At 43.6% G+C, this 12,523-nt stretch overlaps 1 long non-coding RNA gene across 2 annotated transcripts in view; it reads left to right on the forward strand.

Annotated features, from left to right (window-relative positions):
* The first annotated feature begins 731 nt into the window (after window positions 1-731).
* The window catches only part of LOC133472232 (uncharacterized), a 54,223-nt gene continuing 42,431 nt past the window's right edge, over window positions 732-12,523 (forward strand). The window contains exons 1-2 of one of the 2 annotated variants that reach the window (XR_009786658.1): window positions 732-853; window positions 1,417-1,617. This is a non-coding gene — a long non-coding RNA (uncharacterized LOC133472232). Of the gene's footprint in view, window positions 854-890; window positions 1,067-1,416; window positions 1,618-12,523 lie in introns of those variants that run through there. The other variant, XR_009786651.1, reaches the window with a different exon arrangement.

A 12,523-nucleotide genomic window follows, 5' to 3' on the forward strand; every position in this document is an offset into this window, starting at 1 on the left:
ATGATGAAAATGAAAATATTTAGCCAATGACTACGCTTGGTTCACGTTTAGTTCTAAAATCAAAATACAATCTCTACATGGACGGACGTCTCTGAATTTGAAAGCAAGTGATTTTGGAGAGAAATATCTGATGTGTGTGTGTTCACACACACAAATGAGAACCATAAACCAAGAATTGCTGCAGTTATGGCCTATTTTTCAAACAAATTGACTACCATTACCGTCTAACTAACTGTGGCGTGTGGTGCAGTAATCATAAAGCCATTTAGAACTAGACAGCAGTGATGCACACAGGCATTCCATTATTTAAGTGATCTCATCAGAAATAACACTGCCGTCATAACCGACGGCTGCTCGTTCATTTACTGAGCCTTTTTTGCAATTGTAAAAATCAGCAGGTGTACGGTTAAAAATACATCAAGAACACATTTTGTTGTTTCTTGGGCTCTCATTGAGGGCGGCACAGTGCAAGAGACTTCAGCATCCTCACAGTTGGGTTCACTGAACAATCTAAATTATCCTTTGGTGTGAATTAGTTTTGTTTTGTTTGCGAACATTTCGTTCTAAAGAACGAGCCTTTTTATTGAACTTACTGAATTGAATTAGTTTATGATTCAAGTTTTGAGTTTGGCCGCCGCCGTGAGAGAGAAGCAGAAACGGAACTGCTGTAGCGTTCTGTCACTCACTTCTGAATCTTCCAATGAGCCGTCAGTGTGCAGGCAGGGGCGGGACTTGACTGAACGTATTGCCATGTGATTTGCGATTTGCCAGCGTTGTCACTCACTTCAGCGAATGACCATTGAGCAGCCAGCATCAGGCAGCACTGTGCAGGCAGCAGAGGGGCGAGCTGAATGTACTACTGAATTTAATGTACTATTGAACCGGATGTCGTGATGAACTGAATGTACTGTTAGCCACAAGTGATACATTCGTTGAACTTCTTCGTTCATGATCCGTTAGCCAAGAGTGATTCATTCGTTGAAGTTCTTCAACCGCGATCCGTTAGCCACAAGTGATTCATTCGTTGAACTTCTTCGTTCGTAATCCGTTTAGGAGTGATGTACTAGTACGTATGGGGTGATTCATGTGGAAGTTCACTGCGAACGAAAACGATGAGATATTTTTTCGCGAAAGGAATCACTGTACTACGCAGTGAACATACTCATGAGTGATTTTAATCACTCGTCCTGACGTCCTCGTAGGGATAGCTTTCACTGGCAGCCATTTCTTTAAGCTAATGACTAATGTTGTCAGTCAAGCACATGAAAACAAACGTAAATGTAAATTAATAACAAATATATATATATGTACACATAATTATTATCCCCTCTGTGTCTCTAATGTGATTATCAAAGCTTTTTGTTTAATAAATAATAATAATACATTAAACTTATATAGATGCTTTCCACTAATCAGGTGACAACAACAGTATGGTGGGTGAACAGGAAGCCCGGGTGCTGGTGTCAGAATGCATACAAGTTTCGCCGGCCAGCGGGAGCCTGTGTGGATGGAGAGGGGACGCGGAAGGATGTATGCGGTAGCTGAGCTCGCCGCACACATGTTCACGAGTCACAACCGAAGCCGGGTGTTCAGGAGCTTGCTGAGAGCGAGAGATAGGTAGGTGATAATTTAGCTTGTTTTTTATTTATTTATTTATTTAGATTTTTTAAAATCTCCCTGCCTTTCCTCGTTTACAATACGTGACAACAACAACGTAGAGTCCTTCAGTGAACGTATTGAGTGAAGGTGCACTTCAGGGCTAAATCATTAACGGAATGAGGAAGCACTTGAATGATTCTATGAAAAAGAACTGAACGAGTTGGTGAACAAATCTTTTGAACGAATCTTTTGAAAAGTGTGGTCACCTCGGTTTCCAGTACTGTCAATGTTTTTGTGTTTTTCGTTCATCTTCGGAGACATTACGCGACTCACTTACACAAGGGAAGACTTGTTAAACATTAGGGAGTCTACCCCGGACTTTCTTTCTCCAACTTTCCCAAATCCGCGGTCTACGGCGCATGGAGTTGAAGGCGACGCCAGAGAGGGAAGCAAGCCGGAATGCAGGTCGAGTTCCGTAAGAGAGGATTCCGAATGCCGCACCTTGCAAATCTAAGCTCCCTACCCAACAAAATGCACGAGCTTCATCTCCTCACAAAGACCAATAAAGACTTCGGTCGTTCCCTCGTCCTGTGCTTCATGGAGACATGGCTTTGTGAACGCGTCCCGATGGCACCGTACTGGGTCCGGGCTTCCAACTACACCGGGCAGACCGCGTCACGGAGTTATCGGGGAAAACAAAACGCTTGTATATCAACGGAAAATGGTCTAATGAAGTCACCGAGCTCAACGCGCACTGCAGCCCGGACTTGGAGTCGCTATTTTTTAACTGTAAGTCATTCTACTCACCGCGTGAGTTTGCTTCAGTCACACTCGCGGGTGTCTACATTCCTCCTCAAGCTAACACGAATGGCGGACTGCTAACGCTCGCTGAACAAGTAAACAAACTGGAAAACTAAAGCAACCAGATTCACCCCTCATTATTCTTGGGGACTTTAACAAAGCTAAACTCAACCACGAACTCCCTAAATACAAGCAGCACATTGACTGTCCCACCAGGGGAAACAACACTCTAGACCACTGCTATACTACGCTAAATGATGCATACCGTCCTATCCCCCACTCAGTTCTGCGCTTGTCTGATCACCGCTTAATTCACTTAATACCAACATACAGGTAAAAACTTAAATGTGCGAAGCATATGGTGAAAACATTGAAGAACTGGACATATGAAGGAAAGTTAGAACTTCAAGACTGTTTAGACTGCACACATTGGAGTTTCTTTGAAACTTCAACTGAAAGCCCAGATGAATATACGGACTGTGTCACATCCTATATCAGTTTCTGTGAAGATATGTGTGTACCAACAAAGATGTTTTGCACGTTCAATAACAACAAGCCGTGGTTCACTGCCACACTCTACCAACTCTGCCAGGCTAAAGAGCACACCTATCGAAGTGGGGCTAGAGCCCTGTATAATTGCGCTAGAAACCAGCTGACTAAATAAATTAACATTGGAAACAGAATTTATGCAGGAAAGCTGGAAAAACGGTTTACCGCTCACAATGCTAAGTCACTGTGGCATGGATTACAATCGCTAACCAACTACAAGAGACCATCCCCCCCAAGCTGAGAACAATAAAGGACAAGCTGACGACTTGAACACTTTCTACTGCAGATTTGAAAAGGACACTTTCCCACACCCACCCAGCTGCACCACCGACCATCATCGCTGTGTTGACCATCCATGAGACATATCTTCAAACAACAAAAGATTTAAAAAAAAACTGGCAGGCCCAGACCTTGTGTCCATATCCTGCCTCAAAGTCTGTGTGGACCAGCTCGATCCAGTCTTCACACAGATCTTCAATTGATCTCTGGAACTGTGCGTGGTACCGTCCGGTTTCTAATGCACCACCATCATCCCAGTCCCCAAGAAACCTGCAATCTCAGGTCTGAATGACTACAGCCTGTCACCCTGACATCTGTGGTCATGAAGTCCTTTGAACGCCTCGTGCTGGACCACCTCAATAGTGTCACGGGACCCCTGCTAGATCCCCTACAATTTGCCTGAAGAGGGAGAACAACATCAACTACATCCTCAAAAAGGCCCAGTAGGGGATGTACTTCCTTTGGCTTCGGAGGAAGCATGGCCTGCCACAGGAGCTGTTGAGGCAGTTCTACACAGCGGTCATCGAATCAGTCCTGTGTTCTTACATCACAGTCTGGTTTGGTATTGCCACAAAAAGGACAAACTCTGAATGCAACAGACAATCAGGACTGCTGAAAAAATTGTCGGTACCACCCTACCCACCCTTGAGGACTTGCAGGCTGCAAGAACTAAGACAAGACCATGCAAAATCCTCTTGAACCAGTCACATCCTTTTCACCACCTCTTCCAGCTCCTTCCCTCAGGTACACGCTATCAAACATCCATCCATCCATTTTCTTCACCACTAATCCTCATTCAGGTCGCGGGCTGCTGGAGCCTATCCCAGCTATCGGAGGGCGGGAGGCGGGGTACACCCTAAATCGGTCGCCAGCCAATCGCAGGGCACATAGAAACAAACAACCATTCGCACTCACATTCACACCTACGGGTAATTTAGAGTCTTCAATCAACCTACCACGCATGTTTTTGGGATGTGAGAGGAAACCGGAGTTCCCGGAGAAAATCCACCCAGGCATGGGGAGAACAAGCAAAAAAAGTAAGAAAATGCACCATAATGTCTCCCTCTGTCGTGAAATGTGATCGCAGTGTCATGTAAAAGAGGATTATTTGTGTGAAGTTAAAATAAATAGAGGTCCATCCATCCATCCATTTTCTGTACCGCTTATCCTCACTAGGGTCGCGGGCGTGCTGGAGCCTATCCCAGCTATCTTCGGGCGAGAGGCAGGGTACACCCTGAACTGGTCGCCAGTCGCAGTAGATAGAGGTGAAGTGAAAAAAAATATCAGGAGGCAGATACTGTATCTGTAGGAGTAATACCAATTCCATTACAATGTAACTTAATTTTGAGCATTTTCTTTTACTAAGCCAAATGGTTTTAACCTTACTGGTGTATATGTGCTTTCCACAACAGTGAGGTTAAAACCATTTCGTTAAAATCCAACACAAATTTAAAACTCCAGTTGTGTAAAATAAATGAACTCTAAGAACTAAAATCAACTGTTGTAACAATAAAAAACGAAACAAAATAATAAAAGTCAACATCTTCAACTGTGGTAAAAGCCAAAGAAAAAAAAAGTGGACTATAAAACATGAAGTGAACCACTCTGAGGTGCAGATGCAGCTCACATTTGGGGCAGCAACTGAAAAGGCGGAGTTCACTCTAAGTTTTCTCTCTCTTTGGAAAAACAAACAAGCACTTATCTGTCTGCCTGAGGGAGCGTCCAGTTGTTTAGTCGGCTGGAGCAGCTTGGACAGATACATTGGGGCGAGACCATAGACGCATTTAAAAAGTTAAATTAATACGGAAATGAACTGGGGGCCAGCACAAAGAAAGCAACCATTATACATGTGACAGATGAAATGAGAAAAAGTTTAGATCCTAATTAAAAGTAGACATACAGGGATTTATTCATTCTAATCTTAGCCAGTATGGGCCATAATCTCCCAAATGTGTAGTTAAGAAAAGAGGAGCGGCTGCTATAGCCCTATACAGACCCTTTCCAAAATATTTGAATGTCTTGGCAAAGTTTATTTATTTCCATAATTCCATTCAAAAAGTTAAACTTGCATAGATTATAGATTCAGGGCCCAAAATTTAAACAATTTCAAGTATGTATTTGTTTATTTTTACATACTGTAATTTGGGCTTCCAGCTCATAAAACCCAGGATATTAGGAATTCCAAAATACTGTCATCCATCCATCCATCCATCGATTTTCTTCCGCTTATCCGAGGTCGGGTCGCGGGGGCAGTAGCTTTAGCAAGGACGCCCAGACTTCCCTCTCCCCGGCCACTTCATCCAGTTTTTCCGGGAGATCCCAAGGCGTTCCCAGGCCAGCCGAAAGACATAGTCTCTCCAGCGTGTCCTGGGTCATCCCCGGGGTCTCCTCCCGGTGGGACATGCCAGGAACACCTCAGCAGGGAGGCGTCCGGGAGGCATCCGAATCAGATGCCCCAGCCACCTCATCTAGCACCTCTTGATGTGGAGGAGCAGCGACTCTACTCTGAGATCCTCCTGGATGACCGAGCTTCTCACCCTATCTCTAAGGGAGAGCCCGGACACCCTGTGGTGGAAACTCATTTCGGCCGCTTGTATCCGGGACCTTGTTCTTTCAGTCACGAACCACAGCTCGTGACCATTGGTGAGGGTAGGAACGTAGATCGACCGGTAAATTTAGAGCTTCGCCTTTCGGCTTAGCTCCTTCTTTACCACAACGGACCGATACAAAGTCTGCATCACTACAGACACTCCGATCTGCCTGTCGATCTACCGTTACATTCTTCCCTCACTCGTGTACAAGACCCCAAGATACTTGAACTCCTCCACTTGGGGCAGGATCTCATCCCCGACCTGGAGAGGGCACGCCACCCTTTTCTGACCGAGGACCATGGTCTCAGATTTGGAGGTGCTGATTCTCATCAAAAGTATCATCAAAATACTGTCAAGAAATCACCATTTATTTATTATTTATTTCTCAGTTTTTGTAGAAAGAACGCAAAAAGAAATTCGGGTCACATTAAATCAATAAAAATATGGTACTTTCAAAACGATATGTTAATCTTCAATACTTGGTTGGGAATCCCTTTGCTTTAATCACTCCCTCGATGCGCTGTGGCATCGAGGCTATCAGCCTGTGGCATTGCCTGGGAGTTATGGAAGCCCAGATGTCCTTGATGCTTGCTGTCATTTCTTCTTTGTTTGTGGGTCTGGTGCCCCTCATTTTCCTCTTGATAATACCCAATAGTTTCTTAATGGGGTTTAGATCCGGCAAATTGGCTGGCCAGTCAAGCACTGTGATGGCATGGGCATCAAACCAGGTTTTGGTGCTTCTGGCAGTATGGGCAGGGGCCAGGTCCTGCTGGAAGATGAAATCTGCATCTCCATGAAGATCCTCAGCAGAAGGAATCATGAAGTCCTCTAAAACATTCTGGTCGACTGTTGCGGTGACCTTGGATTTAAGAAAGCAGAGTTTACCAACACCTGTACTGGACATTGCACCCCAAAAACCCTTGGACCTCTGGCTCAGAAGTGGCTTGACCGAGAAACCCGACAGTCGTAACCCATCTTCCGGATGCGTCTGAATGTGGTGGTTTTTGAAGCTGTGACTCCTACCTCATTCCACTCTTTTTGGATCTCTGCTAGATTCTTGAATATTCACTGTTTGATAATCCGCTGAAGCCCACGGTCATCTCTTTTGCTGGTGCATCTTCTCCTCCCACATTGTCCTTCCACTAGACTTTCCATTGATATGTTTGGACACAAAACTCTGTGAACAGCCAACCTCATTAGCTATGAACGTTTGTGGCTTACCCATCCTATAGAGGGTATCACTGATGAAACCTGTGCAGGTGCTTTGACTTTAGGAGATCATTAGTGTGTGATTCTGAGTTTAAAACATTTATGGCCTGAAAGATTTGGTCTGATTTCTACACAGTATTTTTTGAATTCCTGATTTAAACGGTTTTATGAGCTGGAAGATAAAAATAAAAGTAAAAATAAAGAAATAAACACTTGAAATTGTTTAAATTATGGGCTCTGAATCTATAATTTATGAAAGTTTTACTTTTTGAATGGAATTATTGGAATAAATAAGCCTTTCCATGATATTAAATTTTTTGGGAAAGGGTCTATGTGCTCCACCATGGCTGAAACTATCAGTCACAAATTATTTAGCTAAAAAGAGTGAGTTACTATTCAAAAATGAAAAATACAAATGTTGGCATGTTGGCCTTTCAGGTAGGAAAGTCATGCTAATTTCACAATGGATCTTTACGTGGTGTTGTAGGCAAGAGGTCGTGGACCCAAATGCAGGGAAGCAGGGAGGCAAGGCGGTAGTGCAGGAGTCTCAATAAAAAAGATTTATTTCAAAATAAAAAGGCAAACAACAGACACGGAATAATCAAAAAATACTAAAAGTTCAAAAAATTAAAATTCAAAGTAACAAACAAACAATGGGAATAGACTCCCCACAAAAGGAAACACGAGATGACCCGGGAACCGTGAGTGACAATTACAATGGTCCATCACAGACTGATTAAAAACAGGGAACTAAATACAAGCAAACTGATGAGAAAACGTGGCACATCTGGATAAGACATATGGCTGGAAAGAACTGATTGGTAGACACAAGGAACAGGGTTAATGAGAACAGGTGGAAACGAAAACCTAGCGAGCAAGGCAAGACATGAACATGGGTCACAAGAAAACAAGACATAACATGAAACAAAAACAAAAAACTCTAAACCACAGATACACATATCATGACAGGTAATCCATGAAAGTTGACTCAAGTCAAATGCAACTTGTTGGTTGTTGCCTAATAATTTGAACCAAAGTGTACTTTAAAAATATTAACTCAAAGTGACTATCAAAGATGTACATGTCATTGTCATTCCAAATACAACGGTCTGGTTTCAATGGAATTTTTTTTAAACCTAGTGACTGTGTCATTCCACTTGCCATTGATTGTTAGTGATTTTCATCTCTATTTTATCAGTATATATATATATAAATGCAGCCCTATGGGGGGCACAAGTCAGTGCAAACTGTAGGCCGGTCCCAAGCCCAGATAAATGCAGAGGGTTGCGTCAGGAAGGGCATCTGGCTTAAAATCTTGCCAAACAAATATGAGCGTTCATCCAAATAATTCCATACCGGATCGGTCGTGGCCCGGGTTAACAACGTCCGCCACCGGCGGCGTCAACCTGCGGGACGCCGTTGGAAATTCAGCTACTGTGGGTCGAAGTCAAAGAAGAAGAAGAGGTGGAAAGCGGGTTGTTCGGCAGAAAGAGAAGAGGAAAGCACAGACCCTAGAACTGAATGTGGGGACTTTGAATGTTGGGACTATGACAGGAAAATCTCGGGGGTTGGTTGACATGATGATTAGGAGAAAGGTTGATATATTGTGTGTCCAGGAGAACAGGTGGAAAGGCAGTAAGGCTAGAAGTTTAGGGGCAGGGTTTAAATTATTTTACCATGGTGTAGATGGGAAGAGAAATGGAGTCGGAGTTATTTTAAAAGAAGAGTTGGCTAAGAATGTCTTGGAGGTGAAAAGAGTATCAGATCGAGTGATGAGGCTGAAATTTGAAATTGAGGGTGTTATGTGTAATGTGATTAGTAGCTATGCCCCACAGGTAGGATGTGACCTAGAGGTCAAAGAGAAATTCTGGAAGGAGCTAGACGAAGTAGTTTTGAGCATCCCAGACAGAGAGAGAGTCGTAATTGGGCCAGATTGTAATGGACATGTTGGTGAAGGTAATAGGGGTGATGAAGAAGTGATGGGTAAGTACAGCATCCAGGAAAGGAACTTGAAGGGACAGATGGTGGTAGACTTTGCAACAAGGATGCAAATGGCCGTAGTGAACACTTTTTTCCAGAAGAGGCACGAACATGGGGTGACCTACAAGAGCGGAGGTAGAAGCACGCAGGTGGATTACATCTTGTGCAGATGATGTAATGTGAAGGAGGTTACCGACTGTAAGGTAGTGGTAGGGGAGAGTGTGGCTAGACAGCATAGGATGGTGGTGTGTAAGATGACTCTGGTGGTGGGGAGCATGATTAGGAAGACAAAGGCAGAGAAGAGAACCATGTGGTGGAAGCTGAGACAGGACGAGTGTTGTGCAGCTTTTCGGGAAGAGGTGAGACAGGCTCTCGGTGGACGGGAGGAGCTTCCAGAACACTGGACCACTGCAGTGGCGATAGATAGGCTGACAGATGAGGTTAGACTGGAATCCCCGTGGACCATGATGTTTGCAAATGACATTGTGATCTGCAGTGAAAGCAGGGAGCAGCTGGAGGAACAGTTAGAAAGATGGAGGCATGCACTGGAAAGAAGAGGAATGAAGATTAGCCGAAGTAAAACAGAATATATGTGCATGATCGAGAGGAGTGGTGGGGGAAGAGTGAGGCTACAGGGAGAAGAGAAAGCAAGGGTGGAGGACTTTAAATAGTTGGGGTCAACCGTCCAGCGCAATGGTGAGTGTGGTCAGGAAGTGAAGAAACGGGTACAAGCAAGTTGGAACGGGTGGAGGAAGGTGTCAGGTGTGTTATGTGACAGAAGAGTCTCTGCTAGGATGAAGGGCAAAGTTTATAAAACAGTGGTGAGGCCAGCCATGATGTACGGATTAGAGACAGTGGCACTGAAGAGACAACAGGAAGCAGAGTTGGAGGTGGCGGAAATGAAGATGTTGAGGTTCGCTCTCGGAGTGACCAGGTTGGATAAAATTAGAAATGAGCTCATCAGAGGGACAGCCAAGGTTTGATGTTTTGGAGACAAAGTTAGAGAGCGCAGACTTCAATGGTTTGGACACGTCCAGAGGAGAAATAGTGAGTATATTGGTAGAAGGATGATGAGGATGGAGCTGCCAGGCAAGAGAGCTAGAGGAAGACCAAAGAGAAGGTTGATTGATGTCGTGAGGGAAGACATGATGGCAGTTGGTGTTCGAGAGGAGGATGCAGGAGAAGGAGGCTTACATGGAAAAGGATGACGCGCTGTGGCGACCCCTAACGGGACAAGCCGAAAGGAAAAGAAGATATATATATATATACGTATACATACATATACATACATATATATATATATATATATATATATATATATATATATATATATATATATATATATATATATATATATGTATACGTATATATACATATATGTATATATATGTATATATATATATGTATACGTATATATACATATATGTATATATATGTATGTATACGTATATATACATATATGTATATATATGTATGTATACGTATATATACATATACGTATATATGCATCTATGTTTATACGTATACGTATATATATATATATATATATATACACACACACACACACACACACCAATATACGGGATACGTCTATTTAATGTAATCACGTTACATCTTTATCACTTTGTTGGCTGCAACAATCTTTGTCTCAGGTTTCCACACCTCATCGTCTCACATGTACAGAAGGGAGAAATTAAATTAGTTGGCGTAATGAACCGAGATGCATTTCATATGAAATCTCTCTCTTCATTGTTCCCCAAGTCACTGAAGAGACTCATCTGTGCTGCATGTAATCCCCCTCTCACTTCAATTCTGGCCTTTTCCATGAGCTCTCAGGGGCCTCCCTTTACAAACATGACTCCTCATTGGAGTCCTAGATCAAACCTAAAAAGGTACTAAATAATACTTGGGACAGAGATACACTGAACAAAAATATAAATGCAACACTTTTGTTTTTGCTCCCATTTTTCAGAGATACAATGAACAAAAATATAAATGCAACACTGTTTTTTGCTCCCATTTTTCAGAGATACACAGAACAAAAATATAAATGTAACACTTGTTTTTGCTCCCATTTTTCATGAGCTGCACTCCAAGATCTAAAACTTTTTCTACATACACAAAAGGCCATTTCCCTCAAATATTGTTCACAAATCTGTCTAAATCTGTGTTAATGAGCATTTCTCCTTTGTCGAGATAATCCATCTCACCTCACAGGTGTGGCATATCAAGATGCTGATGAGACAGCATGATTATTGCACAGGTGTGCCATAGGCTGGCCACAATAAAAGGCTACTCTGAAATGTGCAGTTTTATCACAAAGCCCAAATTCTGAAGAAGTGAGCAATTGGCATGCTGACTGCAGGAATGTCCACCAGATCTGTTGCCCGTGAATTGAATGTTCATTTCTCAACCATAAGCCATCTCCAACGGCGTTTCAGACAATTTGGCAGTACATCCAACCAGCCTCACAACTGCAGACCACGTGTAACCACGACCACGTGTAGCCCAGGACCTCACATCCAGCATGTTCACCTCCAAGATCGTCTGAGACCAGCCACCCGGACAGCTGCTGCAACAATCAGTTTGCATAACCAAATAATTTCTCCACAAACTGAAACCATCTCAGGGAAGCTCATCTGCATCCTCGTCGTCCTCATCGGGGTCTCGACCTGACTGCAGTTCGTCGTCGTAACCGACTTGAGTGGGCGAATGCTCACATTCGATGGCGTCTGGTACATTGGAGAGGTGTTCTCTTCACGGATGAATCCCGATTTTCACTGTTCAGGGCAGATGGCAAACAGCGTGTGTGGCATCGTGTGGGTGAGCGGTTTGCTGATGTCAACGTTGTGGATCGAGTGGCCCATAGTGGCGGTGGGGTTATGGTATGGGCAGGCGTATGTTATGGTCAAAGAACACAGGTGCATTTTATTGATGGCATTTTGAATGTACAGAAATACTGTGACGAGATCCTGAGGCCCATTGTTGTGCCATTCATCCACGACCATCACCTCATGTTACAGCATGATAATGCATGGCCCCATGTTGCAAGGATCTGTACACAATTTCTTGAAGCTGAAAACATCCAAGTTCTTGCATGGCCAGCATACTCTCCGGACATGTCACCCATTGAGCATCTTTGGGATGCTCTGGATCGGCGTATACGGCAGCGTGTTCCAGTTCCTGTCAATATCCAGCAACTTCGCACAGATATTGAAGAGGAGTGGAGCGTCATTCCACAGGCCACAACCTGATCAACTGAATGTGAAGGAGATGTGTTGCACTGCGTGAGGCAAATGGTGTGACTGATTTTCTGACCCCCCCAAAACCCCACGATAAAGCAAAACTGCACATTTCAGAGTGGCCTTTTATTGTGGCCAGCCTATGGCACACCTGGGCAATAATCATGGTGTCTCATCAGCATCTTGATTGAGGAGCATCTGCAACATTTGCACAACCAACATTGTCCCAGATTGTCGCGCTACTCATCACTTTTAACTGCATCCACTCCTTGA

This window comes from Phyllopteryx taeniolatus, chromosome 2 (assembly GCF_024500385.1).
Source record: "Phyllopteryx taeniolatus isolate TA_2022b chromosome 2, UOR_Ptae_1.2, whole genome shotgun sequence".
Classification (NCBI taxonomy): domain Eukaryota; kingdom Metazoa; phylum Chordata; class Actinopteri; order Syngnathiformes; family Syngnathidae; genus Phyllopteryx; species Phyllopteryx taeniolatus.